Below are 27,852 nucleotides of genomic sequence, written 5' to 3'. Positions count from 1 at the left end.
CCTGTATGATATTGTGCATTCCCTAAAGTTAACACCAACAAACTGTGGTCCTTTATTTGAGGGTACAATGTTTGGGGTTCCATGTGTTGCCAAAGAATCCTTCAGCGATGTAATCAATGCTTCAGACATGTGACCCTGTAGCTGCTTGACTTCTATTCATCTGAAGTAGTAGTCCAATACTATCAAAAATATGTTACCTCTGTGTTCATAGAGGTCCAGCCCAGGACACTCCCATTCTCTTGATGGAAAGAAAGATTACAACAATGGTTCTCTTCCCTCTTGGCATTGAATAGCACAAATAATACACTTGATATAATCTCTTCCGATGGATTTTGAGAGACCTGGCCACTGAACACAATAGATTAGACTTACAGTGTGGAAACAGGCCCTTCGGCCCAACAAGTCCACACCGACCCGCCGAAGCGCAACCCACCCATACCCCTACATTAACCCTTACCTAACACTACAGGCAATTTAGCTTGGCCAATTCACCTGACCCGCACATCTTTGTGACTGTGGGAGGAAACCAGAGCACCCAGAGGAAACCCACGCAGACACGGGGAGAACGTGCAAACTCCACACAGTCAGTCGCCTGAGTCGGGAATTGAACCCAGGTCTACAGGCGCTGTGAGGCAGCAGTGCTAACCACTCTGCCACCGTGCCGCCCACTAATAGCTTGCTCTTGCTCAACCCTTTCTTAAACCCAGATATTCTTGGTATGATTGTTGCTGTGCATCCAATTTCAGAACTATCAGTCATCTAATCTCATGTTTTAAATGAGAATATTACTCATTTGACTGAAGTGTCCCCCTGTTTCTGGTAATGCCTGAGAATGGAATTACACACTACAGTTTGCAGGCCCCCTTTTGATCTGACCACAGTCTTCCCTGGATTTTTGTGCTTTTTGATTTCATTCAGTCACTGAACTGGGAAATGTAAAGATTTCCTTCTTTCCATTAAAAACTACATTTCCTTAGTTCATGTTTTGCTACAGCAATGTGGGACAAAATATTTGCTGTTTTCCTGGAACATAACCGGATGTTGTGTCAAGTTATTTTCAGTCTACATCTTTGCACTCATGGAGGTATTTTTGATAAGTTTTAGAATTTAACAGTGCCACTAAGGGTCTGTAATATGTCTTTATCTTGAAGTGAAGCTGATGCTTTTTTCTCCATCAATGTATATCTCTGTTCAGTCTCTGTCAGTGATCAGGATGCTAATAAACTTGTCTATATTTCCATGTGTATATCTGAAAGAATACAGCTCTCAGTCACAGAGAAGATCCACCTGCAGCAATGCTATTAAGTTACTATAGGTCATGGTGAGCTAAAATATTAGGTGATTCCAAATTCTCTTTGATTTTCTCAAAATGGCTACCATCCAGCACCAGGCATTATGTGTTATAGGGACTAACCTAATGGCTTATGGTGATGGTTAGATTGGGCAAAATCTTCTAGCTAGGTTTACCATATCTAAAAAAATCAAATATCACAATGTACAAATTGCAAGTGAAGAGATTAGAAATAAAATGGGAGAGGGGAAAGATTTAAAAGTGACCTAAGGGGCAACTTTTTCATGCAGAGGATGGCGTGTGTATAGAATGAGCTGCCAGAGGAAGTGGTGAAGGTGAGAACAATTTCAACATTTAAAAGGCATCTGGACGGTGTATGAATAGGAAGGATTTATAGGATTATGTGCCAAATGCTGGCAAATCAGACTAGATTAGTTTAGGATATCTGGTCGGCATGGACGAGTTGGACCGAAGAGTCTGTTTCTGTGCTGTACACCTCTATGACTCTAAGTCAAGCAATACAATAAAATCAGAAAAAAAGGAAATAAAATTGTGGAATTCATTGCTAGATATGTTTTCTGAAGCAGTCAGCAAAAACAACTGCAAGATAAATTTTGATATGCTTCTGGAGAGAAGGACATGGAGAAGGACGTGGAGGATATGGTGAGAAGTCAGGCAGCTAGGTTGATCTGTGAAGTGGGAGTAGATTCTGAGATTCCCTGTTCCTTGGAGTGGCATGGTGGCTCAGTGGTTAGCACTGCTGCCTCATGGGAACTGGGTTTGACTCCCACCTTGGGTGCTTGTCTGTGTGGAATTTGCACATCCTCCCAGGATCTGCGTGGGTTTCCTCTGATTTCCTCCCACAATCCAATTGTGTGCAGGTCAGGTGAATTGGCCATGCTAAATTGCTCATAGTGCTAGGTGCATTAGACAGGGGTAAATATAGGGTAGGGGACTGAGTTACTCATTGGAGGGTTGGTATGGACTTGTCGAGCCGAAGGGCCTGTTTCCATACCATAGGAAATCTGATCTAAGAACAATTCCTAAGTCTGTCTCCACTATGTTAATTTTCTTCACAGATTTCATGAAATAACTAATGAATTATCAAGTTTATAAATATGATAGATTCTTTTTAAACCAATACAAAACATTTTGCCCCAAGAAACCTGTCATTTCTAATACTTATATGTAAGCAAGTCATTGGTTAAAGCTGTGAAGGGAAGCCAACTGGAATTTATATCTGGTCACTTCTGGTAGTTTCATTTTGTTAAAGTGAGTGGAAAGCCCCTTATTACCAGAAGCTCAGTGACCTTAAATGTTTTGCAAGACCTGTTACACAGTTAATCAGTTTCTCCTTGCATGAACAATAATTAAGCTCAGGTGAGGGTGGCTAAATCTTATTTTTAAAAATTAGCTTTGAATTACACCATTGTAATAATGTTCTGATACATGGATCATAAATTATGCTGAGATCCTTACAGTCCTACATTATAGAAGCATGATAAAACTATATATGCCTCTGCTGTTTTCTATTTAGTACCATAATATGTGGCAAGCGATTTGGATAAGGTTTTTAAGCAGAATACTGGATAATTTAATTTACAGCTAAATGTGTGTTTCTAAGTTGGTTTTGGGTGATAAGTGCATGAGCTGCAAAATGTTCGCAAGTTCAAATACAACACCATAATATATATGTAACTTTTCAATGGGTCATACTTGAATCAACATAATATCAGCACAAAATCTGTTTTACATCTTTTGTTCATGTTAAGGGTTATGTGCTACATTCATGCATGATAACTGTGGAGGTGAGAAAGCCATTCATACTGAAGAATATATACTAGCAAAGAGGGGAAAGCCCAAAGTATGCTAACTGTTTCATTATGGGAATGGAATGTGTCTATTCAGTGTGAGGATATATAGGTTAACTAGGTAGAATTTTAAAATAATACAGGCAATTATTTTATGAGCCTCTGACCTAATGAAAAGTACTGAAATACATTCCATAAAGCACCAAGTATTTCACAAACTAATGTCTAATACACTTTTCACTGAGCAGCACAATCAGACACGAAGTATTCAAAATGACATTAAGCAATGATGTTTCAGCTGATCTTACAAAACAGTTCACAAACTGTCTCAGTGTCACTCAGCCAAACTGCAATTTTCCGACATATGTCACCTTTCTAGTGGTGTATGTGTCAGCTCCAGATTTATCGAAGTCTCCTTACTGAATCTCAGGCACTCAACCACTAGGAGGCTATGAATCCCTTTGTCACATCTATTTTCAAATGGATGCAAATAATATTTTTGGCAATTAGCTGCTCATCATCATTACCAGGTCAATTGAAAAAAATTGTCAGTGGGTGATAGGTCTAATGTTTATAACAGGCAAATGTATAAAGTAATGTCAATCTTAGTCATATTTACACTGCACTGAGTGAAGAGTGCAAACATTTACAAGGAAATGAAAGAGTTTAATATCAACCTCATTTTCCATTTAATGCATCTCTATTTCCCTGGACTATCCTACTTAGAGAACCTTACACAACATTATTATTTATAAAGCCATACTGGTTTAGCCTATGACATGTGATCTGGCAGAACAGCACAGAATGTGAGGCATTTATTTACATTTCTGACATTTAATGTTGACCTTTGATTGAATTGCTAAAGTTACACAAATAACCTACTCTGCCAGACACAGTGTGTGAAAGAAAACTTAATTATCTTTTCTAAAATGATCAGTTGTCACAAAGGTTTACCAGACACAAGCAGGCTCTCTGGAGAGTAACTTAGTTCTAATCATAATAGCTCAGGACCCATCATTTCACTGGCTCTGAACAGTTGGACACTGAATGTACCATTTAAGAAATATTGTTTAATTAAAGACAAATTAGAGACACTGTGAACAGAATTTAATTTTGCCTTTTATTACTTTAAAAGAGAATATTTACCAAAAAAGACTCTTAACTTTCAATTATTCTTGGTCATTTAATATGGCTTAAATATGTTCTATTTATTAGATTTAAAAAAACACTGTTCTGAGTGAAAAACTGAAATTTGAAAAGACAAATGAAATTCTCCTTATTAGTGTTAATTATATCAAGATTTAAATGTGCTCGTGAACTGGAATGGCAGATGAGTCGAAACGATGAGAAAAGTTTGATTAACAGGTTGGAGAGGGACAGTGGTGGTAAGCATACTTGCCCCATTGTATTACCATCTTCCTGTCTGATTCCAGATGTTGAAACACAATCTTAATATCACCTAAATATTACTTTAAAAAAAAACCCGAGTTTTACTATTTCTAAATATCTTTTGTCAATCTGTGGGCAGTCTCATGATTTCTGAGTCAGAAGTTTATAAACTGAAGTCCCGTTCCAAGACCACTCAAGCTCAAAATTTCAGCTGACCCAAAGTGCTGAAGTGAAGAATGCAGTAACCTAAGAAAAGCAGGATGTTTTCGTGGCCAATATTGATTACTCAACCTACCTCAGTGAGAAAATCCAGATTGATCTGTGGTAGCTTTCCGTGTCATGAAGTGATAATGCGTGGTATGGTAGTGGTCAGGAGACACATTCTAGCAAGGCCGTGCCTGCTGCACTTGCTGCAGAGGAAGGCAGTGAGTTCAGAAGGTCCATGGTACTTTGACCTCTATTTTCTCTGGGGCTTCTTCTCAGCTTTTCATTTCCACACAACTCTTCTAATGCACTTCCAGTCAACCAGAAGAGGTCACAACTGTCAGTGACTGTCTCCCATTTTAGACTCAGTATCTGTCATCTTCATGTATCGATTACAGATGTACTTGTAGAGGAGGTACAGTGCCCAAAAAGTCATGACCAGTGGCCAATTAACTGCAGAGAAGATCTTTGGGAATATGACAGTCATCTGTCCAAGGAATCAGGCTAAGTCAATATAGATGTGTCCTCTTAACAATAAGCACACACTAAATTAACTAGCTCACTAAAAGGTCTTGTCTTGTGGAAACAGTTCTGCTTTTCTCAGGCCTAGCATATGTTGTCCAGTCTCACCACAGAAGAGGAATGCAATGAGAATGTAGGATTCATAGACCTACAGTTTGGGGTCTTCAGTCAGTTTTGTTGCTTTTCCACACTCTGTTATCCGTTTGGGCCATTTGGCAATTGCATATTCATTTCAACATCAAAGTAACAAATAGTTGGTGATGGTGACACCCAGATATTTGAAGCTATCAACAATATCCAGTATGATATAGTTAATGCTGATACATGGCATGAAAGGCAATATCATGGATTATGATATTTCTCTCCTTGATGTTGTTGGCCAAGAACATCAGAAGGCTAAGTTTATTGTACTGTATATCCTCCTTCTCGAGCACCAGCATTTGGGGCTACAGCATCAGACCATGCAGTCTTGATCTGAGGTTGCCACCTGGCTCAGTGAAGCCTCAGCCATTTGGAGCAATGTTCAGCCCTGTAGGAAGAAGGTCAATGACCTTCTCCACTATACCAACATTCATGCCACCACCTTGTCCCAGATCTCATTCTCACTCTATCTCTGTGGCTGCACATTTGGTAAGATAAGAAGCCATCTTACTAAGCATTTAACAAGGATTAATCCCCCTGAATTAGCAACTTGCTTTTGCCTCGCGTGAAACTTGCTTCAACCCTGAGCAAACCCATGGAAGATGCAGTGATTTGCTCCAGACATTGGGATAGGCCTTGTCAAACTTCTCATCTGATTCTGCCATAATTCTTATCATAGCCCACATTATTCCGACCCCTAGATGATTCCGCCCAGAATATCCATTCCGTAATCCATATTTAGGAGCTTCCTGTCTACATATCGGTTGCTGTATTTTCTGCAGTACTCTGCAATTGTACTTTATTTTCCATATGATGGGTTCATAAAAGGTGCTAGATACAGGTTTTCCTTTTTTTTGTTCCGTCTTCGTTGCGTTCTACAAAATGACCTTCATCAAATAAACATATGGTGCCAAGTTGGGATTTTAACATATTTGGATAACGTTAGCCTCAAAACATATCTACAAAGATCCATTAAGTGTTCCTATATTTAATTACATGATTTATACAAGTAATTGTTGCCTCATTTTTAAATTATAGAATTTTAAAATTACACAATGGGAGAAGGTCACCAAACCCATTGACAGGGCTGTGCAGTGAAGTCATAATGTGATTTAGTCTCATTGCAAAACTTACTTCACTTTGTTACAATGACATTTAACTTCAACCTCAGAATGTTACCATTTATTTCCCATTTCTGACACCAGGCATCCATTTGGCCTGAGTGGCTTTCAACTTAGAGCTAATTTGTAATTAACTTCAACAAGGAACTAGATGGCCCTCTTCTCCCTCATCCACCGCGCCGACACACCTTGGTGTGCCCATTTGCCACCGGGCAGTGGGGATCCCCAGTGGAGGGCTCTCTATGCAGGGGTCCTTCCCCTGTCTCTCAGGGATCTAGGGTGGAGGGACCCCTGCAACCGCAGATTGCGGTGGTTCACGGACTCCCAGCCCAACTGCTTGTTCTGTGGTACTGTGGAGTCCATGGACCATGTATATATTGGGTGTGGACGTTTGCACTCCCTTTCTGATTTTCTTAAAAACTCCCTTCTCTGTTTTTGGTTGCACTTCAGTCCCACGCTCCTGATCTTCGGACACCCAGTACGGAGCGGGGGAGGGCAGGTCTGAGGACCTCCTTGTGGGTCTGCTCCTGGGCCTGGCCAAACTGGCCATAAACAGGTCCAGACAGCGGGCCGTGGAGGGGGTCGTTAGGGCTGACTGCCTGCCCCTCTTCCATGGTTACGTTACAGCCTGGGTGTCTCTGGAGAAGGAGTACGCGGTGTCCACCAACACCCTGGAGTTGTTCAGGGAGAGGTGGGTGCCGTAGGGAGTGGAGTCATTATTACCCCCTTCAACTCTATTTCTATTTAATCCCTGCTCTCCCCTTCACCATTTGATCACACAGCATTGCCTTTGATATGAAGGGCACTGCTTGTCACTGGCCACTTGGATGTTTCTTTTCTCTCTGGTGGTGGAAACTGAATAAAGATAAAATAGAAAAAAAAGAGAAAGAAAAGAACTAGATGGCAACTGACTAATATGATTTCACCTCCAGCTTCCAGGGAAATCTTGTATTGACTACATTCAAATTCAAGTCTCAGAAGCAAAATGATAATTCAGAGAAAAACAAACTATATACAAACTTGATTATATTCTATCATATGACCATAACATTAACAACTCAGACTTGTGCAATCTTTGTCTCAGCAAATTGATCTGATGTGCCCCATGAACTGTGGAAAACCAGAAAAGGGCATTAAAGTTAAGTAGGGGAGGTAGGGAGGATAACTCTGGTCTGATCAGAAAGGAGGTTTTAGAAGAAGCATTGAATTTGATTGACATCCCAGAAGGATAAAACAATAAATCTGCTGAATAGCATACTTGTCCAGCCCGACTTGTGCACCTCAATAAGGAGATCCAGTATAATTAGTATGTTCACTTCCAGTTATTATGTTTCCATTATTCCTTCTGGAAATGACCATACTAGTTATACTGGATCTCCTTATTGAGGTGTACAAGTCGGTCAGGACAAGTATGCTAATCAGCAGATTTATTGTTATATCCTTCTGGGATGTCAATCCAATTCAAGGCTTCTTCTACAACCTCCTTTCTGATCAGATCTGAGTTATCCTCCCTACCTCCCCTACTTAACTTTAAATGCCCTTTTCTGGTTTTCCACAGTTCGTGAGGCACATCAGATCAATTTGCTGAGACAAAGGAGTTTATGAAGAGAAGTTTTCAGAGGTAGGGGCAGGCTGCTGAATTCTGTCATCAGGCGAAACGTTTTCAGAATCTGCCAGTACTCAATGTGATTTTCCCTGGAGCAGCTTATTAATGACCAGAAGGTGGTTTACCATCTAACTAAGGCCACCACCACTGTGCAGGCTGAGCTGGCAGAGCCATAACTGCTGGTATACCCAGGGAAACAGGCAGTCTGGCTGGAGCACTAGGTCCCGATCTCACACTGGCAGACCCCTTTCATGCAGCTAAACTGGTCACTGCTACTTCCAGAAACCTGGAGGCTGAGTGTAAAATCTCAAACAGCCATACAGGGCCATAATTGATTTAACTGACAGCCCATGAAATGGGCACTTACATCCTCTGTTTGGGAAAAAAAAATGATCATGGCGTGTAGGTCCATTTTAGCACAGACTGGAAATAATACTCCAGGTCTTGAATTGCTGGAGATTGATGCCTGAAAATGCCTGAAGGGAATATGGCAAACAACAGGTCTTAACTAAAGGTGCAAGAAGTGTAAATATAGTAACTGGAAAGAGAAGGTTGCAGAAAAGATATGTGGATATATTTGAAAGCAACACACTGCAAGAAAGGGAACTATTGGAACTGCCTTCAGTGCATTGAGTTTAGGAGTTGAAATGTCATGTTGCAGTTGGATAGGACATTGGTAAGGCCACTTTTGGAATATTGATTCATTGAGTATGAGGCTGGAGAACTGATTTAGGAGGGAGAGATTCAGATTTCTGAGAATGTGTACATGCTGGATGGGTGGAATTTTGATGGGCCTGGTTTGGACGTTTGACTCACAACTCCGAACTCACAACTCCACAATTTTCAGTTCAAAGATAGATGCTTTATTTTCGGACAGCTGACAAGGGATTCTCTGTGACATCAAAGGAGTTGGATAGTCTACTTATGGTGGCACCTCTCAATGAATCTCTGCTCTATACACGCAAAAAGTATACTTTATATCATAATACTGAAGTCTATGAGTCACATGGCTGATTGCTATTACATTGTTTAAGACAGGTAATTACAATTTTACAATGGCCGGTGATCGCTGACTTGCTGTGACAAATAGCGAATGGTTCACAGGAACTGGTTATCGTATTTTTCACAATTGTGTGTTAATGGATAAGGGTTTAGACAGTAGGATTTTGCTTTGTTCTTATTGTTGGTCTTCACATGCCCTTGTTAATAGGTAAGGGAAGGACAACAATGGGAGCAGGAGGCAGTTAATAAGGTTATGACCAAGGCTATCAGTCTTGTCCCTTGCCTGAGGTTGAAAGTAAAATCCACATATATGGCTCTAGACCATTTTGTCAGCTTAGAGTCGGCCAGACCCCCCACTGGGATATCCCATCTCACTCTGTCAGAGGACAGGCATGCAATCGATACTGCGGTGAGTCCTTTTAATAGTGGATCTTTAACCCTTGAGTTCCCAATATAACATGATAAGTAAGGAAAAAATAGAACTTATTATTTTGTGGTTCTCTAACTTCACCACTGGGATTGATGTCTTTGCAGGCAGTTTTGCTCATGCTATTGCGGTGGCTTTAAACTAGCTTGACAAGGGTTGGGAAACCAAACTGAAAGGTCGGTAAAGTTGGTGACAGGAAGTTAAAAAGAAGCAAGGGAAACAAAAAGACAGAAGAAACAAATCCACATATTGAGTATGCTTCAAAAGTGAAATGATGTCAAAAAGACAAAGTTTAGAGCATTCTACTTGAATGCATATAGCATTTACAACAAGATAGTTGGTTAAAAAGACACAAATAGAGATAAGAGTAAATTACTACAGATGCTGAAATCTGAAACCAAAAGAGAAAATGCTGGAAAATCTCAGCAGGTCTGGCAGAATCTGTAAGGAGAGAAAAAAGCTGACATTTCGACTCTAACTGACCCTTTGTCAAAGCTATATGGGTATGATCTTATTGCCGTTGCAGAAACACAGCTGTATTGTGACCATGTCTGGAAACTGGATATTAAGGATATTCAATGCTTTGGAAGAACAGACAGGAAAGAAAAAGATGTTAATTTGCACTGATAATGGATAGTTACATTACATTAGTAAGAAAGGATCTCAGATTAGAGGAACATTGTGTGGTATTGGTTTGTGTGGAGTTAGGAACCAGCAAGGGATAACATATATTGGTTGTAATTATTTATAAGTCACTAAATAGTAGTGGTCATCTGGGGCATGGTATAAATCAGGAGATGAGAGAATCATGGGCAACAGAGTTATCAAGTATGATTTCAATCTACATATAGTCCAAGGAAACTAACTCAGCTGTAAAACTGTGGAGAAGGAATTTCTGGAGCTGGTTAGCATTGGTTTTCTAGAGTAGTGTGTTGTAAAGCCAACTAGGAGACAGGCTATTGTAGATCTAGTGTTATGTCATTTAAAAAGGCCTAATTAATAACCTGGTTGTAAAAGAACCTTTCGGGATGAGTGACCACAATATGATAGGATTTTAGATTATGTTTGAAAGTGACGTAGTTCATTCTGAAGCTCGTCTGTTAAGTATTAATGAAGATAATTATGAAAAGCATGAGGTACAAATTGGCTGAGGCGTATTGGGCGTGACTGTACATCGGCAATGGATAGTCTTTAAAGAACTATTGCATGGCTTACAACAATTAAAAGTTTGAAAGCTCACAAAGAAAGTTCAAGATTGTACAAGATTAAAAGAAAAGGCTGATAATGATTCCAGAAATAGAATTGAATCTGAAGATTGGGAAGCTTTTAATGTACACCAGAAAATTAATAAGGAAAAGGAAAATAGAATATGAATGGAATCTAGCAAAAAGCAGACTTAAAAGTTTTTATAGGTACAAAAAAAAATGTTTAGTTAAGACTAATGTGTGGCCCATTATATGTGGAGTCAGGAAAATTTATAATGAGGAATAAAGAAGTGGCAGTGTGGTTAAAGAATTATTTTGTGTCTGTTTTCATTGAAGAAGATACAATAAACCTCCCAGAAGTAAAGATCCAACTGGTTAGGGAAAATAGGGAGTTGGAGGAAATTAGTATTAGCATCACACTAGTGAAATTAATGTGGTAGAAAGTTGATTGATCCCCAGGACCTGATATTATACATCTCAGAGTAGAGAAGGAGGGGGCTATAGAGGTAGTCGATGCATCAGTGATCATCTTTTAACATTCTATAGGAAAGAAATGATTCTGAAATGATTCCTGAGGATTGGAAGACAACAAATGTCATTGCATTATTTAATAAGGGCATAAGAGGGAAAATAGGGAACTATAGACCTGTCATCCTTACATCAGTAAGAGTGAGAATGCTCAAATCTATTGTAAGTGATGCGTTATGTAGATACCTGGTTAACAATGATCTGATTGGGCATAGTCAAGAAGGATGACCAAATGGTTGTCTGTCAAACTTGTTGGATTCTTTTGATGACCAAACTGATAAAGCAGAACCGATGGATGTAATACACTTAGATTTTCAAAAGGTTTTGACATAGGAGGCCAGTATGAAAAAATATTGATATAGAGGAAGTGCATCAAAGGTTCACCAGACTTCACCCCAGTATAGTGGGATTGCCCTATGAAGACAACTTTGTGAAATTCGGGTCCTGTAGAGGCTACTAGAGTTTTGAAGAGACAGAGGTGGTCTCATCGAAACTTACAAAATATTAAAAGGGATAGATAGGAATAATGCAGGTAAAATATTTCCCCTGCTTGGGTAATCTAGTACCAGTAGCAAAATTTAAAGTAAGGCAGATGCCAGTTAGATCTGACATTATGTTATATGAACATCAACCCCTTTCAAAATTTTACAAAATTCAATGCTATGAAGGGGCTAATTGAAAAATGATACCTTATGTTTGTACTGAGCTTCACTGGAACACTGCAAGAGGTAAACAATTTCAGACCATATTCTCTTACCCTATTTTTCCCTTTACGTTACAGGTTTTAATTTTTATTCTTGTTTCTCCAGCAACCAATATTCATCATACTATCATTCACACCTCTTCGAAATATTTGTTTATTTTCCCCACTCTTCCACTCTTTGGCAGACCCTCCCTTTTGTTCTTTATCCCATGCTATACCACATCTCCTTACATGTACATAAAATCTGTGACATTTTGAGCTTTTCCCAATTATCAAACTGAAATGTGAACTGTTATTTCTCAGTCCAGAGATATTTTCTGACTTCCTGACTGTTATCAGTACTTTGTTTTGTTATATTTCACCAAGTATAGGTGAGCCAAACGTATCTCACCTTCAAGTTAATGCCTCTTCTTTTAGATAAACGCTGGTGGAGAGGCAGTGATTGGGGAGTGTAGGTGTTGACTGAACAGCTGAGAAATTTGCTGAACCAACAGAGGACACCATACATGTTGTTGCTTCTGTGTGGACACAACCCAGCCAAGCCAACAACTTTCCCAGCATGAGACCCCTGCTCAGTGGCAACAGAAGTGGGATAGCGCCATATTCTTCCTTCAGAGGCTTGCATTCAGTAGCACCAATCTGGCTATAAAACCCAGTTTGACACTGTGTGTGTGCGTTCCCACGTGTCTTTAGCCATAATTCTTTCAGTTGCATGGATTGCAACCTCTATATTATTGATGATGTTCACAATTATAAGAGAATTTACATCTAATTTATTATGGATATGCCTGCCCTGAAAACCTCCAAGGTTTTACTGTTGGTTGATGGGCCACATATCAGCTAATTTAACATCCTGATCAGCAAATTTCATTCTCTCCTTCTTTAAAATGACAGGAAATCCTGTATTAGAGAGTAATAAAACATTAATAGTATTATGCCCCCAGAGTATTATTTTGCATGGGGCAGCATGGTGGGTTGGTGGTTAGCACTGCTGCCTCACAGTGCCAGTTAATTCCAGCCTCGGGGTAAAAACAATGACTGCAGATGCTGGAAACCAGATTCTGAATCAGTGGTGCTGGAAGAGCACAGCAGATCAGGCAGCGTCCAAAGTGCAGCGAAATCGACGTTTCGGGCAAAAGCCCTTCATCAGGAATGATGGAGTTTGCCAATTGTCCCTGCGTCTGCGTGGTTTCCTCCGGATGGTCCCACAATCCAAAGATGTGTAGGTTAGATGAATTGGCTAAGCTAAATTGCTAATAGTGTTCAGAGATGTGTAGGTTAGGTGCATTAGGGAATGGGCCTGGGTGGGTTACCCTTCGAAGGGTCAGTGTGGACTTGTTGGGCCAAAAGGTGTGTTTCCACACTGTCGGGATCCTAAGATTCCAGTGTGTAGGAATTGGATTGACCTCAGAATGGGGAACATTTCAGTTCATGCAGATGCTGTAAGAAGTTGTGAATTAATTTTAGAAAAGGATCCTCAGGCAGGCCTCAAACCTATTTCCACATTTAAAGAATCCAGTATCTGAGATGCAGCTCCTGGATGATGATACAGGAGCCTTTATCAATATGCAGATGGTACACATCTGGCATAGAATATCTTGTGCCCGGTAATGTATGTGAACCAGTTGTGGAATCAATGAAGCTATAGTGTGCGGTAGTATCCCTTTAACTGATTGGATTTTGGTACAATGCATGTTTAATGAATCAAACAATTGAATTTTAACCCACTGAATTGTATGAACTTGAGCCTTAACTTGTATCTACACACTAACCTCTACTTCCAAATTGCCATGAATTCACTCCTTCACTTAATAATTGATATTAACATTAGCTCTTTGCTCTTCTTTCTCTTGATCTTATCAGACTATATCAATATTTACACAATATTATACAAAATCACTTATCGACAAAAAAAAGATGAAAATTAAAAGTAGCACAGACAAGTTTATACACAGTAGCTAATTGGTATTTGGATCTTTAGGATCCTATATACATATTTAAAGTTACTGAAGAAACTGGCTAAAGCTGGAGATCATTTCAGGATTATTACTTGTAATGATTATCTTTTAGGTAAGAAATACATTGCCCTTTGTTATCTGATCTCTTTTGTTTTCAAATTTCAGTTTGCTTTCTTAGAAAATAGTTAATTAAATCTCTTCCTTTCAAAGTTTTATTGCCAAATATGCCTGCTATTTTGAAGTAATCTGAATAGTAGAAACTGAGAATATAATCCTATATAAGTACTTGACCGTTCTTTAATATATCTTTGCAGTTTTGTTCCCATTGGTCACCAGTGTTGATTTACACTATTTATTATATTCTCCGAGACCAAAGTCTAAAAACAAATCATTTCAAATGCTTGAATAAAAGATTTTGTTGTGTAATATAATATTATGAAAAGCTAATTGAATTTCAAGAGATTAGCTGGGGTAACACAGCCAGACAGCTGTTATATTCAGCGTTTTACCAACACATTGTAATGTGGAGGAATATAATGGGTAGATTTTGACTTTGTGTGATCATGTAACATGGGTCATGGTGAATTGTTTATCAGTTTTACATCTCTCCTAATTTCTAATTCCATTGAAGTCACAAGTTTAAAATCAAAAGATGAAAAAGCTGCTGTGACCAATTTGCTCACTAATTTAGTTGCCATTACGCAAAGTGAAATCTACCCTAATGATTAGGTGAGTTTCACAGTAGCTAAGTGCTACAGTGCTGTTAAATCGGACAGTTAGTTTCACAAATCTTTTCTAGGGCTCATAGATATATATATGTATAAAATTAGTAAGCAGTAATATGCCTAAAACACAGTTTGAGTTGAACAAAAAAAGCCTAAAGCAGTGGATATTAACTGCTGCAAAATGTTTCAATCATAGTACTACAGTGCTGATAAATTGTGTTTTAAAATTATCTACATATCACCATTGTGCAAGCATATTAATCGAAAGAATATCAGCAGCAATGCCAAATAACAGCATCTAGAAAACGTAGCTACAAACTGCATACAGGTGTGCAGTTAAATATAACTTGAGTCAATTACAAATGAAAAAGATCAAACACCTCTGGCCATCATTTTAATATATTTTTACATACCCTATCATATCTTTGTATATTCTGATTCGTTTTCATGATAATGTGTTAAGAATTAAGAATGCAGACATGTTAAATCAAGTATATGATTCATTTTGACAATGCTAGTTTTCAATTAAGTAAGTGCACCAATAAATGCCATATGGTGGATGGTTGCTTTTCAGACTGGAGGTCTGCGACCAACGGAGTGCCATAAGGATCAGTGCTGGGTCCACTGCTTTTTATCATTTAAATAAATGATTTGGATGTGAGCATAATAGGTATAGTTAGTAAGTTTGCAGATGACACAAAAATTGAAGGTGTAGTGGACAGCGAAGAAGGTTACCACAGATTACAACAGGATCTTGATCAGATGGGCCAATGGACTGAGGAATGGCAGATGGAGTTTAATTTGGACAAATGTCAGGTGCTGCATTTTGGGAAAGCAAATCTCAGTAGGACATATGCATTTAATGGTAAGGTCCTCGGGAGTGTTGCTGAACAAAGAGACTTTGGAATGCAGGTTCATAACTCCTTGAAAATGGAGTTGTAGATAGATAAGATAGTGAAGAAGACGTTTGGTATGCTTTCCTTTATTGGTCAGAGTACTGAGTACAGGAGTTGGGAGGTCATGTTGCAGTTGTATAGGACATTGGTTCAGCCACTTTTGGAATATTGCATGCAATTCTTCACTGTCCACGACACCTCCAATTTTGGTGTTATCTGCAAACTTATTATCGGAAGGATGTTGTGAAACTTGAAGAGGTTCAGAAAAAATTTACAGGATTGTTGCCAGGGTTGGAGGATCTGAGCTATAGGGAGAGGTTGAATGGGCTAGAGCTCTTTTCCCTGGAGCATCGGAGGCTGAGGGGTGACCTTGTAGAGATTTATAAAATCATAAGGGGCATGGGTAAGATAGATAGACAATGTCTTTTCCCTGAGGTGGGAGAGTCCAGAACTAGAGGGCATAGGTTTAGGGTGAGAGGTGAAGGATATATAAGAGACCTAAAGGGCAACTTTTTTCATGCAGAGGGTTGTACGTGTATGGAATGAGCTGCCAGAGGAAGTGGTGGAGGCAAGTACAATCGCAACATTTAAGGAGCATCTGGATGGGTATATGAATAGGAAGGATTTGGAGGGATATGGGTCGGGTGCTGGCAAGTGGGACTAGATTAGGTTGGGATATCTGGTCGGCATGGATGAATTGGACCAAAGGGTCTGTTTCTGTGCCACACATCTTTATGATTATGACTATTATTTATATGGATTTCCAGAAGGAATGTGTTAAGGTCCCTCATAACAGTCTGCTGACCAAAGTTGAAGTACATAGAATTGAAACTAAATTATTAAGCTGGTTAGAAAATTGGGTGAGTGACAGGTGCGAGAGAAAGAATAGGGATAACAGGCAGATACTTTAATTGGCACAATGTAACATTGAAAATGATATGTGTTGAAGTCTCAACTATCTCAAGGATATATTACTTAGAAAGTCACATATCCACATTTGTCAATGACAAATTTAGGTACAATTGTAAGCAGTGTAGCTGGAAACCAAAAATTACAGAATTCGTGATAGATTAAATAACAAGGCAAGACGAGCAAATGGAATTCAATGTAGGATATAATGAGATCATCCATTTTGGACCTGAAAAGAATGGTAAATCATGAAAAGTAGAAACAGTGGAGGTCCAAAGGGACTTAAGAGTTCAGGTACACAGATAATTTAAATGTCAAGCAAATGTTCAGAACGTATCAAAAGGGCTAATGGAATTCTGGATCTTTAAAATCTCGAGAAATACAATGTAAGATGGATAGAAAGCTTATAAGGAAAATGACTTTATAAAAATCAGATCATTTGTCAATTTTAAACCCAAGATGGTTAGGTTTTTGTTAATCTAAGTGATTAAGGGATTTACCAAATATATCCTCAAATAAAAGCTCAGTCACAAATCAGTCATGGCGTCACTGAAAAGTGGAACAGGCTAAAAAGACTACTCTTCTTCTTATGGACTGAATAGTACTCATTACCAGAAGTATGGATTTAAAAAAGGATAAGGTTCCCAAAGCTGTGTATCAATAATCCAAAAAAGTAACTAACATGGACATAAACTGAAGTAGGAATTGTCTCTGTTAAGTATTGTTTGTGGTACGATTACTGTCATCTATACAGCTCTTGTGTCAGATCAATCTCAGGTCCTTCAAACTGGTGTGAGATTAGGAGTTTAAAAAATGAGGTCTGCAGATGCTGGAGATCACAGCTGCAAATGTGTTGCTGGTCAAAGCACAGCAGGCCAGGCAGCATCTCAGGAATCCTTATTCCTGATGAAGGGCTTATGCTCGAAACGTCGAATTCTCTATTCCTGAGATGCTGCCTGGCCTGCTGTGCTTTGACCAGCAACACATTTGCAGCTGAGATTAGGAGTTTATTAACATTACTGATTCACAGTTTCTGTGCCTATGTGAGATACAAACATCAAATATTAATATTGGGAAATTGACAAGAAACAACCAGAAAAGCTGTGCAGAGGTGAGATGAATGTGAATGCCATTGACATCTCAGCCTGATTTGACCAGGTTTGGCATCAAGGACCCCTAGCAAAACTGTAATTAATGGCCATTAGGGGAAGTCTTTCTGCTGGTTGCAGTCAAAAAGGATAATGGTTGTGGATACCAATCAGCTCAGCAGGAATTTTTGAGAGGTAATATTTTTAATCGACCTATCTAGATGTGTAAAACCCAGGACTTCTGGTTCAGAGGTAGGGACACCACCACTGCACCACAATGTGTTAGGGGAGTATCCTAAGTCCAACCGTCTTCACTGCTTCATCAATGACTTTCCCTCCATCAGAAGGTCAAAAGTGATGATGTTCGCTGATGCTTTTGCACAACATTCAGCATCATTCATGACTCATCAAATTTTGAAGTAGTCCATGTTCAAATGCAACAAGATCTGGACAATATCCTGGTATGGCTGACAAGCAGCAAGTAACTTTCATGCCAACAAACGCCAGGCAATGATTATTTCCAATAAGACACAATATAACTAACACCCCTTGACATTCAATAGTGTTCCCAACACTGAATTGCCCCACTATCAATATCCTAGGGATTAGCATTGACTAGAAACTGAACTGTGCTACCTAGATAAATACAATGGCTGCAGGAGCAGGTCAGAGTGTAGGAATTGTGCACTGTGTAACTCAACTGATTCCTCAAAACCTGTCCACCATCCAAGAGGCACAAGTCAGGAGTGTGGAGAAATACTCCCCACTTGCATGAATGAGTGCAGTTCCAACAATACTCAAAAAGCTTGACACCATCCAGGATAAAGTAGTCTGCCTGATTGGCACCACAAACATCTATTCCCTTCACCACTGACACTCAACAGCAGCAGTGTATATTGTCCACAAGATGCACTGCAGAAATTCACCAAGGCTCCATAGACTGCACCTTGCAGACATTTGACCACTACCATCTAGAAAGACAAGGGCAGCAAATACATGGGAATGCTGCCACCTGCAAGTTCCCCTCCAAGCCATTCACCATTTTGAGTTAGAAATATATTGTTACTCCTTCAGTGTTGTTAGCTCAATATCTAGGAACTCCCTCCCTCAAGACAGTGTGGGTGTTTGTGAAGGCAACTCAGCACCACCTTCTCCTGGTCAGCTAGTGATGAGCAATAAATGCTGTCTGATAGTGAAACCCACTTTTCATGAGTGAATAAAAGAAAACAGCAAAATAATGTATCGTAGAGAATGGAATGTCAATATAGGTAGAGAGTGTCTGTGAGGGACAGTAAAGAGATGGCAATAAAAGGAGGGTAAATGTCAATGGTGGCTATTCAGATGCAAGACTGAGAATGTGTCTTAAGGAAGAGGAATAAAGATTGTGTGAGCTGGAAGAGTGCTGTGCAAGAGAATCCTTAGAAAGTTACGGAGTGAGTGGAATTGTATTGGAATGTGGTTTGTCAATTACCTTTCTGGTCTAGGAATTGAAAATCTTGTAAAATTGCATTGAGGAGCAAGTCATGACACTCTGTCTGTTCATCTCCTCTGCCATTTCCAGCTACCCTGGTCTCTGAAGAAGATGTCTTCCTCTCATCTGCTGAGATGAGAATGTATCTTCAGGCCATTATAGCACACAGCATAATGGTCCAGGAATGCAGCAGAGAACTATGAGGCAACCCTTCCTTTTTGAGACTCCAAAATTCTTATAGTTGGCTCTCTCCTGACAAGTTATGACACACCCTCGGATCAGGTATGTCTTAAACTCAGGCCTCCTGGCTCAAAGGTAAGGTCGCTGCTACTACTATGCCATAAGAGAGCTAAAAGTATATTTATTTTTAAATCAACCTGTAGGATGCATCTCTGGAGACAGTGAGAATTGAATCTTGGCCAGAGCTAGGTACACTATCATTGTGCACAACGGTCCTAAAAAGGTTCCTGTCTGACACAGAATGAGAGAGAAGGGGCTTCAACTTTTGATTCTGGACTAAACTTTGCTCCACACCTGATGGAGCTTGAACCCATGATTCCTATATTTAGGAAGCTCATGCTTTATTCACAAGATTATCTGAGCTGTCGGATGATTGCATACTAAACTTCACAGTCTCTTTTTAGATAGTTTCCTGATTAGAAAAGATGGGACTTGAACCCACACTTCCCGACATCAAGGACAGGGACTGCACCACAGAACTGTACCGTTCAAATAGCCAGTGAAGCTTCTATCACCAGGTACAGGTCATTACCTCCTCCACTTGATCAGAAAATCTGGAAGTGAGATTCTAGCACCAAGCCTCAGTTAACAAGCCTCTGAGAAACTGTGGCTTGGGCTTATTGGTGCCTGACCGCCCCCCAACTTCACTCCCCCCCCCTTAAAATTCACTTGACATCGGTACCTTCTTAATTTGACAAAACTTTACAGATCAATGTACTTGAATGTTATCTTGTCCTATTTTATTTTTTTAACATCTTATAAGCCCTCCCACACAAAACTGATTTCCTTTCTCTTTATCATTCTTTTTTATTCATCTATTAATCACCACCAGGAAAATCACCCATGTTTTCCAATTAGTTAATATACATGCAAAGTCCATTAAGGGCAATGCAAAGTAGCATAGGTGAGGGAGACGTAGGGAGGAGGAAAATCAAAATGGGGTTGTATGTGGAGATAAAGCACTGTATCCCACTCCAGTGCCCCTCTCTCTCTAAATGCATCAAGAGAATTGATAGACACTATCCGCTCCCCCTCCAAGGACACCCGGACCAGAACATAACTGCAGAAGGGTGGCAGACAGTCAGCAGGTACGATCCCCTCCACAGCCCGTGGCCTGGATCGGTTAATAACCAACTCCAGGCCCAGGAACAGACACACAAGGTGATCCTGTGACTTGCCTCTGCACCTCTACACTGAACATCCAATGGTCAGGAGAATGAGGCTGAAATAAGGAAAAAGGGTGTGCAATCGCCTACAACCAATGTATATACATAATCCAAGACTCCACAAACCACTGCAATCAGCAGTCACACAGGACTGCTGCATACAACATAATGTTCTGCTCTACTCGTATTATCCTTATTCCAGTTTGGATTATTTTTAGCTGAAAATGTGTTGCTGGAAAAGAGCAGCAGGTCAGGCAGCATCCAAAGAGCAGGAGAATCGACGTTTCAGGCATGAGCCCTTCTTCAGGATTATTCTTAATCAAGCTATTCAGAGATGTTATTATCCGCCTCTGGACCAGGTGGGACTTGAATCCAGGCCTCCTAGCTCAGACATAGAGATACTACCATTGTACCCCAAGAGCCCTTATCTCAATAAGAAAGGCTGTATCACTGGCTGGACTCAAACCACCAACTTTCTGGTTTTTAGCTAAATATACTAACCCATCGCACCACAGAAACCGCTGCTACTACCCTGTTCCATATGGTGTATTTCAACTCTTTCCAGGTGTGATTATTACCTGAATTCAATCTGCAGTAACCTTTACTAATCACAGAATTACAGCCTGTCATTATTACCTTTTCCAAGTGATTATTTCCAGGTTCAAATTAAGGTCAATACAGTGATTTTGTGAAAAAAAGGTAATATGACCCAGCTTGTTATATGATTGTGAGCCGGGAACCCATTACCAGTTAGAAAGGTTGCACCCAGACTTTTTCCAAACAGTAAATCTCCTGTCACACAATTTGTTTAAAATAAATCAAAAAGCCTTTGACAAAGAAGCATGAAGCAGGAAACAAGAAAACTTTAGAGAAAATTAGTGCAAAGAAATATGAAACAATTGGTGCTACTTCTCAATAGGTACTAGAAAATGTCTTGTTTGGTATTGCCTTGATTGTTTTTATTGTTGTTGTGGTTGCAATGGCTGGATAATGAACCATTTTTTAAATGGAAACCCCTCAAGATGAAACATAAGATATAAAAAGCTCCCACCATTGGAAGATAAATGTGAACCTGATTGAAGGATTGGTATTTGCAATCTTCAAGGACAATCAATCACGCCTTGATATCTAACTGAAATGCAAACTCTTTTATGCTAATTTCAGTGTCATCGACTTTAAGAGTTTGCAGGTGCCTTTTTTAAAAGAGGCACCAACAATAGACTGTAAATCAATTCAGTTTGGAGAAAACTTATCAAATCAAATACAAATTCGATCCCAAGGGTTGACAGTGCACTCCAATCCCTCTGGTGCTTGCTTACCACAGCTGGCCTCAAGCGTATTGGCGGACATGTAACTGAATGCAAGTGTTTCTATTAGATCCATTCTACTTGAGCATAACTTGAACATAAGCTCCCATCTGATCAAGGGAATGTCAGAACCTCAGCTGGAAGCTGGGGAGCTTGGATGTAATTAATTCAGTACAGCTTCTGATCTGGCAGTGAAACCACTTTTTGGGCTGCTTTTGTTTTTTGATGCATTTCATATCCTCTCATTTAACTTCCCTGTTGCATTTTGTTAACAGAATAAGTTCAAATGATTCTCTTTTTCAAATAAAATCAACTTAACACAAGACTAATAATAGACATTGCAAACAACTAATGTTATCAAGTGTTGCATTTTTCTAATCAGATTAATTAAATTGTCAGGATTCAAGCACGGCTGTGAATTTAATTTTGTCTTCAGAATTAGCTGACATTTTAGATTGGACCAATTTAATGCAATGAATCAACTATTAACTGAGGGAGTGAATGACATAGATCCTCATAATACAATAAAATAGTTTCTTGTAAATAGTACCTTGGGGGTTAATTTCTTCAGAGCTTATCTTACTGCACTGCTGTAACTGTTGGGGAGACCTTGCTTATGCACGTAAATAGGATTGCATGTCATCTCTTGGTCCAGCTTTAATCACCTGAAGTTGGAGGGGAATTTGCCAGACAATCTTTGCTGGATATTTTCACCGGATTGATTTGCCTGTGCTGGAAGCTGGCTGTAGGATAGATAAGAAAGTATCTAGTCACAATGCTCAAGCCTTTGTGCGTTTGGAGCAAGTTTTATGGCCAATCTAATTATTTCCCACCAGAAATTTCACTGAAGTTATAGCAATATTATTGCAAAGTCATCAATTAAATCCATCTGAGGAAGCTGGATACTTGTGTTAGGTTTTTATGCCTGTTTAAGTTCATTGCCAAATGAACCCTAAGATTGGGACACAACACTGAATTAGCAGCCTTTTGGAGGTGATTAACTGAAACAAAAGATCTGTCTATCATGAAAACTTCATTCAAACTTTTTAAGAGAAAGATCAGACATTGCTGCCAGCAAGCCAACAAGACCTAATACAGACTAAATAAGAGATTGCACCAATTGTTTGGCAATTGAATTTGGCTGCAGATTTATGAAGTTCCAAGATAACAACTCAGAAAAACATACACTTGATTTATTTTTAGTTTTATCCAATTCTTGAGTTCATTTAAAGGCATTCCATGTTGTGAGTAAGTAGGATAGTAGTTGAAGTCCCATGCCAGGATATGAACATGTTGACATTTCGGGTTGGAGCTGGGAAGAAAGAAAAGTTGCTAACGTGGACCACCAGTAGGTGAGAGAGGGTTAGCTGTTGTGGAGGCAGTCCATATGACGACAGGAACACATTGCAGGACGGGGTAGGGAAAGGACAAGGAAGAGGGTGTTCAGGCCCTAAAATGATCAAACTCAATGGTGCCCTGAAGTCTGCAGGGTCTCCAAGTGAAAAATTAGGTACTATTCTTTCAGATTGCGCTAGCATATACATCCCTTCATCTGCCAACTGCTGTTCTCTCTGTGTGTCCTTTAACTCCATATATTGTTTATTCCTTTACTTGCTATCCTTCATCCACTCCCTGTCTTCAGCCTCCAACTTTTCCTAGTGACAATCAATACGAGGAAGCATCACTGGACCCGAACATTAACTGTGCTTTCTCTCTGCAGATGCTGGCAGACCTGCTGAGTTTCTCCAGCAATTGCTGTTTTTGTTTCAGATTTCCAGCAGTTCTTTGTTTATTACCTAGAATTCCTAAAGGGCTTGACAAGCTGACTGCTGAGAGGATGGTTCCCCTCTTGGAAGAGTGTAAGACCAGAAGGCATGGTCGCAGAAAAAAGGGGTGCCAATCTAAGACTGAGATGAGTAGGAATTTCTTCTCTCAGTGGTTTGAGAGATCTCCTTGCCACAAAGAGTTCTGAGGGCAGAGTCATTAAGGCTGAAATAGATAAATTCTGATGAGTGGGAAAATCAAGGGATAAGGGGAAATTGCAGGAAAGTAAATGTGAGAGACGTCAGATGGTCCTATTGAAAGGCAGAGAATGATCAAAAACCAAATAACTTCCTCCTGTTCCTGTATTTGATGGTTTTATGATGTTTTAATATGAGACTCCACTCTCAGTACTATCCATGGAACCATGTATGGAAATAGTAGCTTTAAAATGGCAGAGATTAAGTAGTGAAAAAGCAGTAAGTATATCATACAGATATTAACTCCTATTTCTAAATTGCCCATTGTGTTAGTTGTGTTAGATGAAATGGGTTTAGGTGGGTTACTCTTCGGAGGGTTGGTGTGGACTTGTTGGGCTGAAGAGCCTGTTTCCACACTGTAGGGAATCTAATCTAATCACTAGACTTGACCTCACGTTGACTGTGCCTCATACCCATGCAGGGTCATTCCCATGGTTCCTACACTGAACTTCATCCCTTGAAGTAAACTATTTCTCTTGTTTAATAGAGTCTTGTGTCTGGCATTGATGTCCCTAATGGTATTTCACTCTCCCAACCCAGGTTCAGGAAGATCAGATTTAACCTGGTGCTGAGTCGTCTCCTCATTTGCAACTCTACTGGAGCTATCCCTGTAGTTATATGAGGGGTGATCCTACAACTAAATAAGGACCAAGACAGTTTTATATCTAGTGAAGCCGTAGGCCGTTTCATTCAACCAGCCTTCAAAGTTGGACTGCTCTTTCTGCTAGACCATTTGATGATAGAGGATATGGAGCTGTCCTTATATAACAAACAACATTTGACTTTCGGAAATACTCAAATTTCCTGCTGGCAAATAATGACTCAGTATCTGGAGTCAGTGTGTTTCAAAATATTTGCGGAGTTTTTCTATCGTTGTCCCTATGTTTGACGAATGACCTCTCTGCATGTCCAGCTACTTTGAGGGAGTGTCCACAATGGCTAAGAACCTTGAGCCCCTGAAAGGAGCTATATAGTCAATATGTAACTAACTCCAGGGTTTACCCGGCCATTGCCTTGAATGTGGGGGAGCTGCTGGTGGTAAATTCTGTCCTGGTTGGCATTCTGGACACTGCCCACCAAGGCAGCTATGTCTGCATCCAAACCTGGCCACCAGACATAATGTTATGCCAACATCTTCAGTTTGGAAACCTGTGGATGACCCTGATGGAGTTTAACCATGATCTGGTGGTGACCTTTGCTCAGGACAATCACTCTTGCTCCTCATAATATTATGCCACCGTCTACTGTGAACTGGTCTCTCTGGGTCCACAAAATTTTCAGTCCTGGTTGTAATGGCTCTCTGATTTCCCTCATTACCACTAGCTGTTTCACTTCTGCCAGGACCAGAACTTTCTGTCCAGAACATGATATTATCAGCTGTGACTAGAAATGTGTCCAGAAAATTTAAAACAACTACAGACTTTTCTAGTGGCATGCAGTCGATCATATATCTGCCAGTGGGAGGTGCCTCAATGCACCCGCATTTGTTACTTGGCCTCCCAGATGGTCTTCCAACTTGTAATTATACACACCACATATTATAGCCCATGACTGAATTCAGCATGAAGCTATAGGCAGCACTGCTTTGTCAAATTCAAGCAGACCTAGCAAGAGATTTGCGATGGATTATTATAAATTTATGTACAAATTATTTATGTCCAGGTACTGGTGAAAGATCCTGACTCCAAATATGACTGCCAAACCTTACTATTCTATCTGGATGTATTTACACTCTGCATTAGCCAAAGTCCTAAATGCATACGCTGTTGGGCATTTCTCTCCATTGGGCCACCTATGAGCTAATACTACCCCAACGCCATATCGTGAGGGCATTGCATGTCATACTTGGAATCATAGTGTGTCAATACCTTAGAGGATGATAGCTATTTCCTCATTTCCCTGAAAACAATGGCTCGGTTACACAATGATCTCCAAGACTGGCTCTTTCTTCAACACCAGGAGCATCCAGAATAAGATGGGTGAACTTGCAGCATGGTTGGTACCTGGGACTTTGATGTTGTGGCCATTTCAGAGACATGGGTAGAGGAGGGACAGGAATGGTTGTTGCAGGTTCCGGGGTTTACATGTTTCAGTAAGAGCAGAGATGGTGGTAGAAAAATGGGAAGGTTGGCATTGTTAGTCAAGAACAGTATTACGTTGGCAGAAAGGACTTTTGAGAGCTTGTCTACTGAGATAGCATGGGTTGAGGTTAAAAACAAGAAAGGAGGGTTCACCCTGTTGGAAGTTTTCTATGGGCCTCCAAGAAGTTCCAGGGACGTAGAGGAAAGGATAGCAAAGACAATTCTGGATAGGAGTGAGAGTAACAGGTTAGTTGTTATGGGGTCTTTAACTTTAGTTCAAGCATGTTAGATGTGTCGGTTTTTATCCAATGTGTGCAGGAGTGTTTCCTGACCCAGTATGTAGATAAGCCAACAAGGGGCGGAGCTACAATGGATTTGGTAGTGGGTAATGAACCCGGCCAGGTGTTAGATTTTCAGTTAGGTGAGCACTTTGGTGATAGCAGTTATGTTTACATTAGCGCTGGAAAGGGATAGGTATACAAGGCAGGCAAGAGTGATAACTGGGGGAAAGGCAATTATGATGCGAAGAGGCAAGATTTAGAACACATAGGATGGGAAAGGGAACTGCAGGGAATGGGCACAATTGAAATGTGGAGCTTATTCAAGGAACAGTTACTGCACATCCTTGATAGGTATGTACCTGTCAGGCAGGGAGGAAATGGTTGAACGAGGGATCAGTGATTGACTAAGGAAGTTGAATCACTTGTCAAGAGAAAGAAGAAAGCTTATGTTGGATGAGATGTGAAGGCTCAGTTAGAGCCCTTGAGAGTTACAAGCGAGCCAGGAAAGACCTAAAAATAGAGCTAAGAAGAGCCAGAAGGAGACATGAGAAGTCATTGGCAGATAGGATTAAGGAAAACCCTAAAGCTTTCTATGGGTAAATCAGGAATAAAAGAATGACTAGTGTAAGCGTATGGCCAATCAAGATCAGTATTGGGAAGTTGTGCATGGTGTCTGAGGAGATAGGGGAAGTGCTAAATGAACATTTTTCGTTGGTATTCACACTGGAAAAAGACAACGTTGTCAAGGAGATTACTGAGATATAGGCTACTAAATAAAATGGGATTAAGGTTCACAAGGAGGAGGTATTAGCAATTCTGGAAAGTGTGAAAATAGGGAAATCCCCGGGCTGGATAGGACTAATCCAGGATTCTCTGGGAAGCCAGGGAGGAGATTGCAGAGACTTTGGCTTTGATCGTTATGTCATCATTGTCTACAGGAATAGTGCCAGAAGACAGGAGGATAGCAAATGTTGTCACCTTGTTCTAGAAGGGGAGTAGAGACAATGCTGGCAATTATAGACCAGTGAGCCTTACTTTGGTGTGGGTAAAGTGTTGGAAAAGATTATAAGAGATAGGATTTATAATCATTTAGAAAAGAATAAGTTTATTAGGGATAGTCAATGCTGTTTTGTGAAGGGTAGGTTATGCTTCACAAACTTTATTGAGTTCTTTGAAAAGTTGACCAAATAGGTGGATGAGGGTAAAGCAGTTGATGTGGTGTAAAAAGATTTCAATAAGGCATTTGATAAGGTTCACCACGGTAGGCTATTGCACAAAATACAGAGGCATGGGATTGAAGGTGATTTAACGATTTGGATCAGAGATTGGCTAGATAAAAGAAGATAGAGGGTGGTGGTTGACGGGAAATATTCATCCTGGAGGTCATTTACTAGCGGTGTACCACAAAGATCTGTTTTAGGTCCACTGCTGTTTGTCATTTTTATAAATGTGCTGGATGAGGGCGTAGAAGGATGGGTTAGTAAATCTGCGGAGGTCGGTAGAGTTGTAGATAGTGACGAAGGATGTTGTAGGTTACAGAGAGACATAGATAAGCTGCAGAACAGGGCTGAGAGGTGGCAACTGGAGTTGAATGTGGAAAAGTGTGAGGTGATTCACTTTGGAAGAGCAACAGGAATAAAGAGCACTGGGTTAATGGTAAGACTCTGGGCGGTTAGATGAGCAGATGGATCTCGGTGTTCATGTACATAGATCCCTGAAAGTTGCCACTCAGGTTGATAGGGTTGTTAAGAAGGCATAT

Source organism: Hemiscyllium ocellatum, chromosome 5 (genome assembly GCF_020745735.1).
Source record: "Hemiscyllium ocellatum isolate sHemOce1 chromosome 5, sHemOce1.pat.X.cur, whole genome shotgun sequence".
In the NCBI taxonomy this organism is placed as follows: Eukaryota; Metazoa; Chordata; class Chondrichthyes; order Orectolobiformes; family Hemiscylliidae; genus Hemiscyllium; species Hemiscyllium ocellatum.
Note: the sequence above shows the minus strand (reverse complement) of the source record.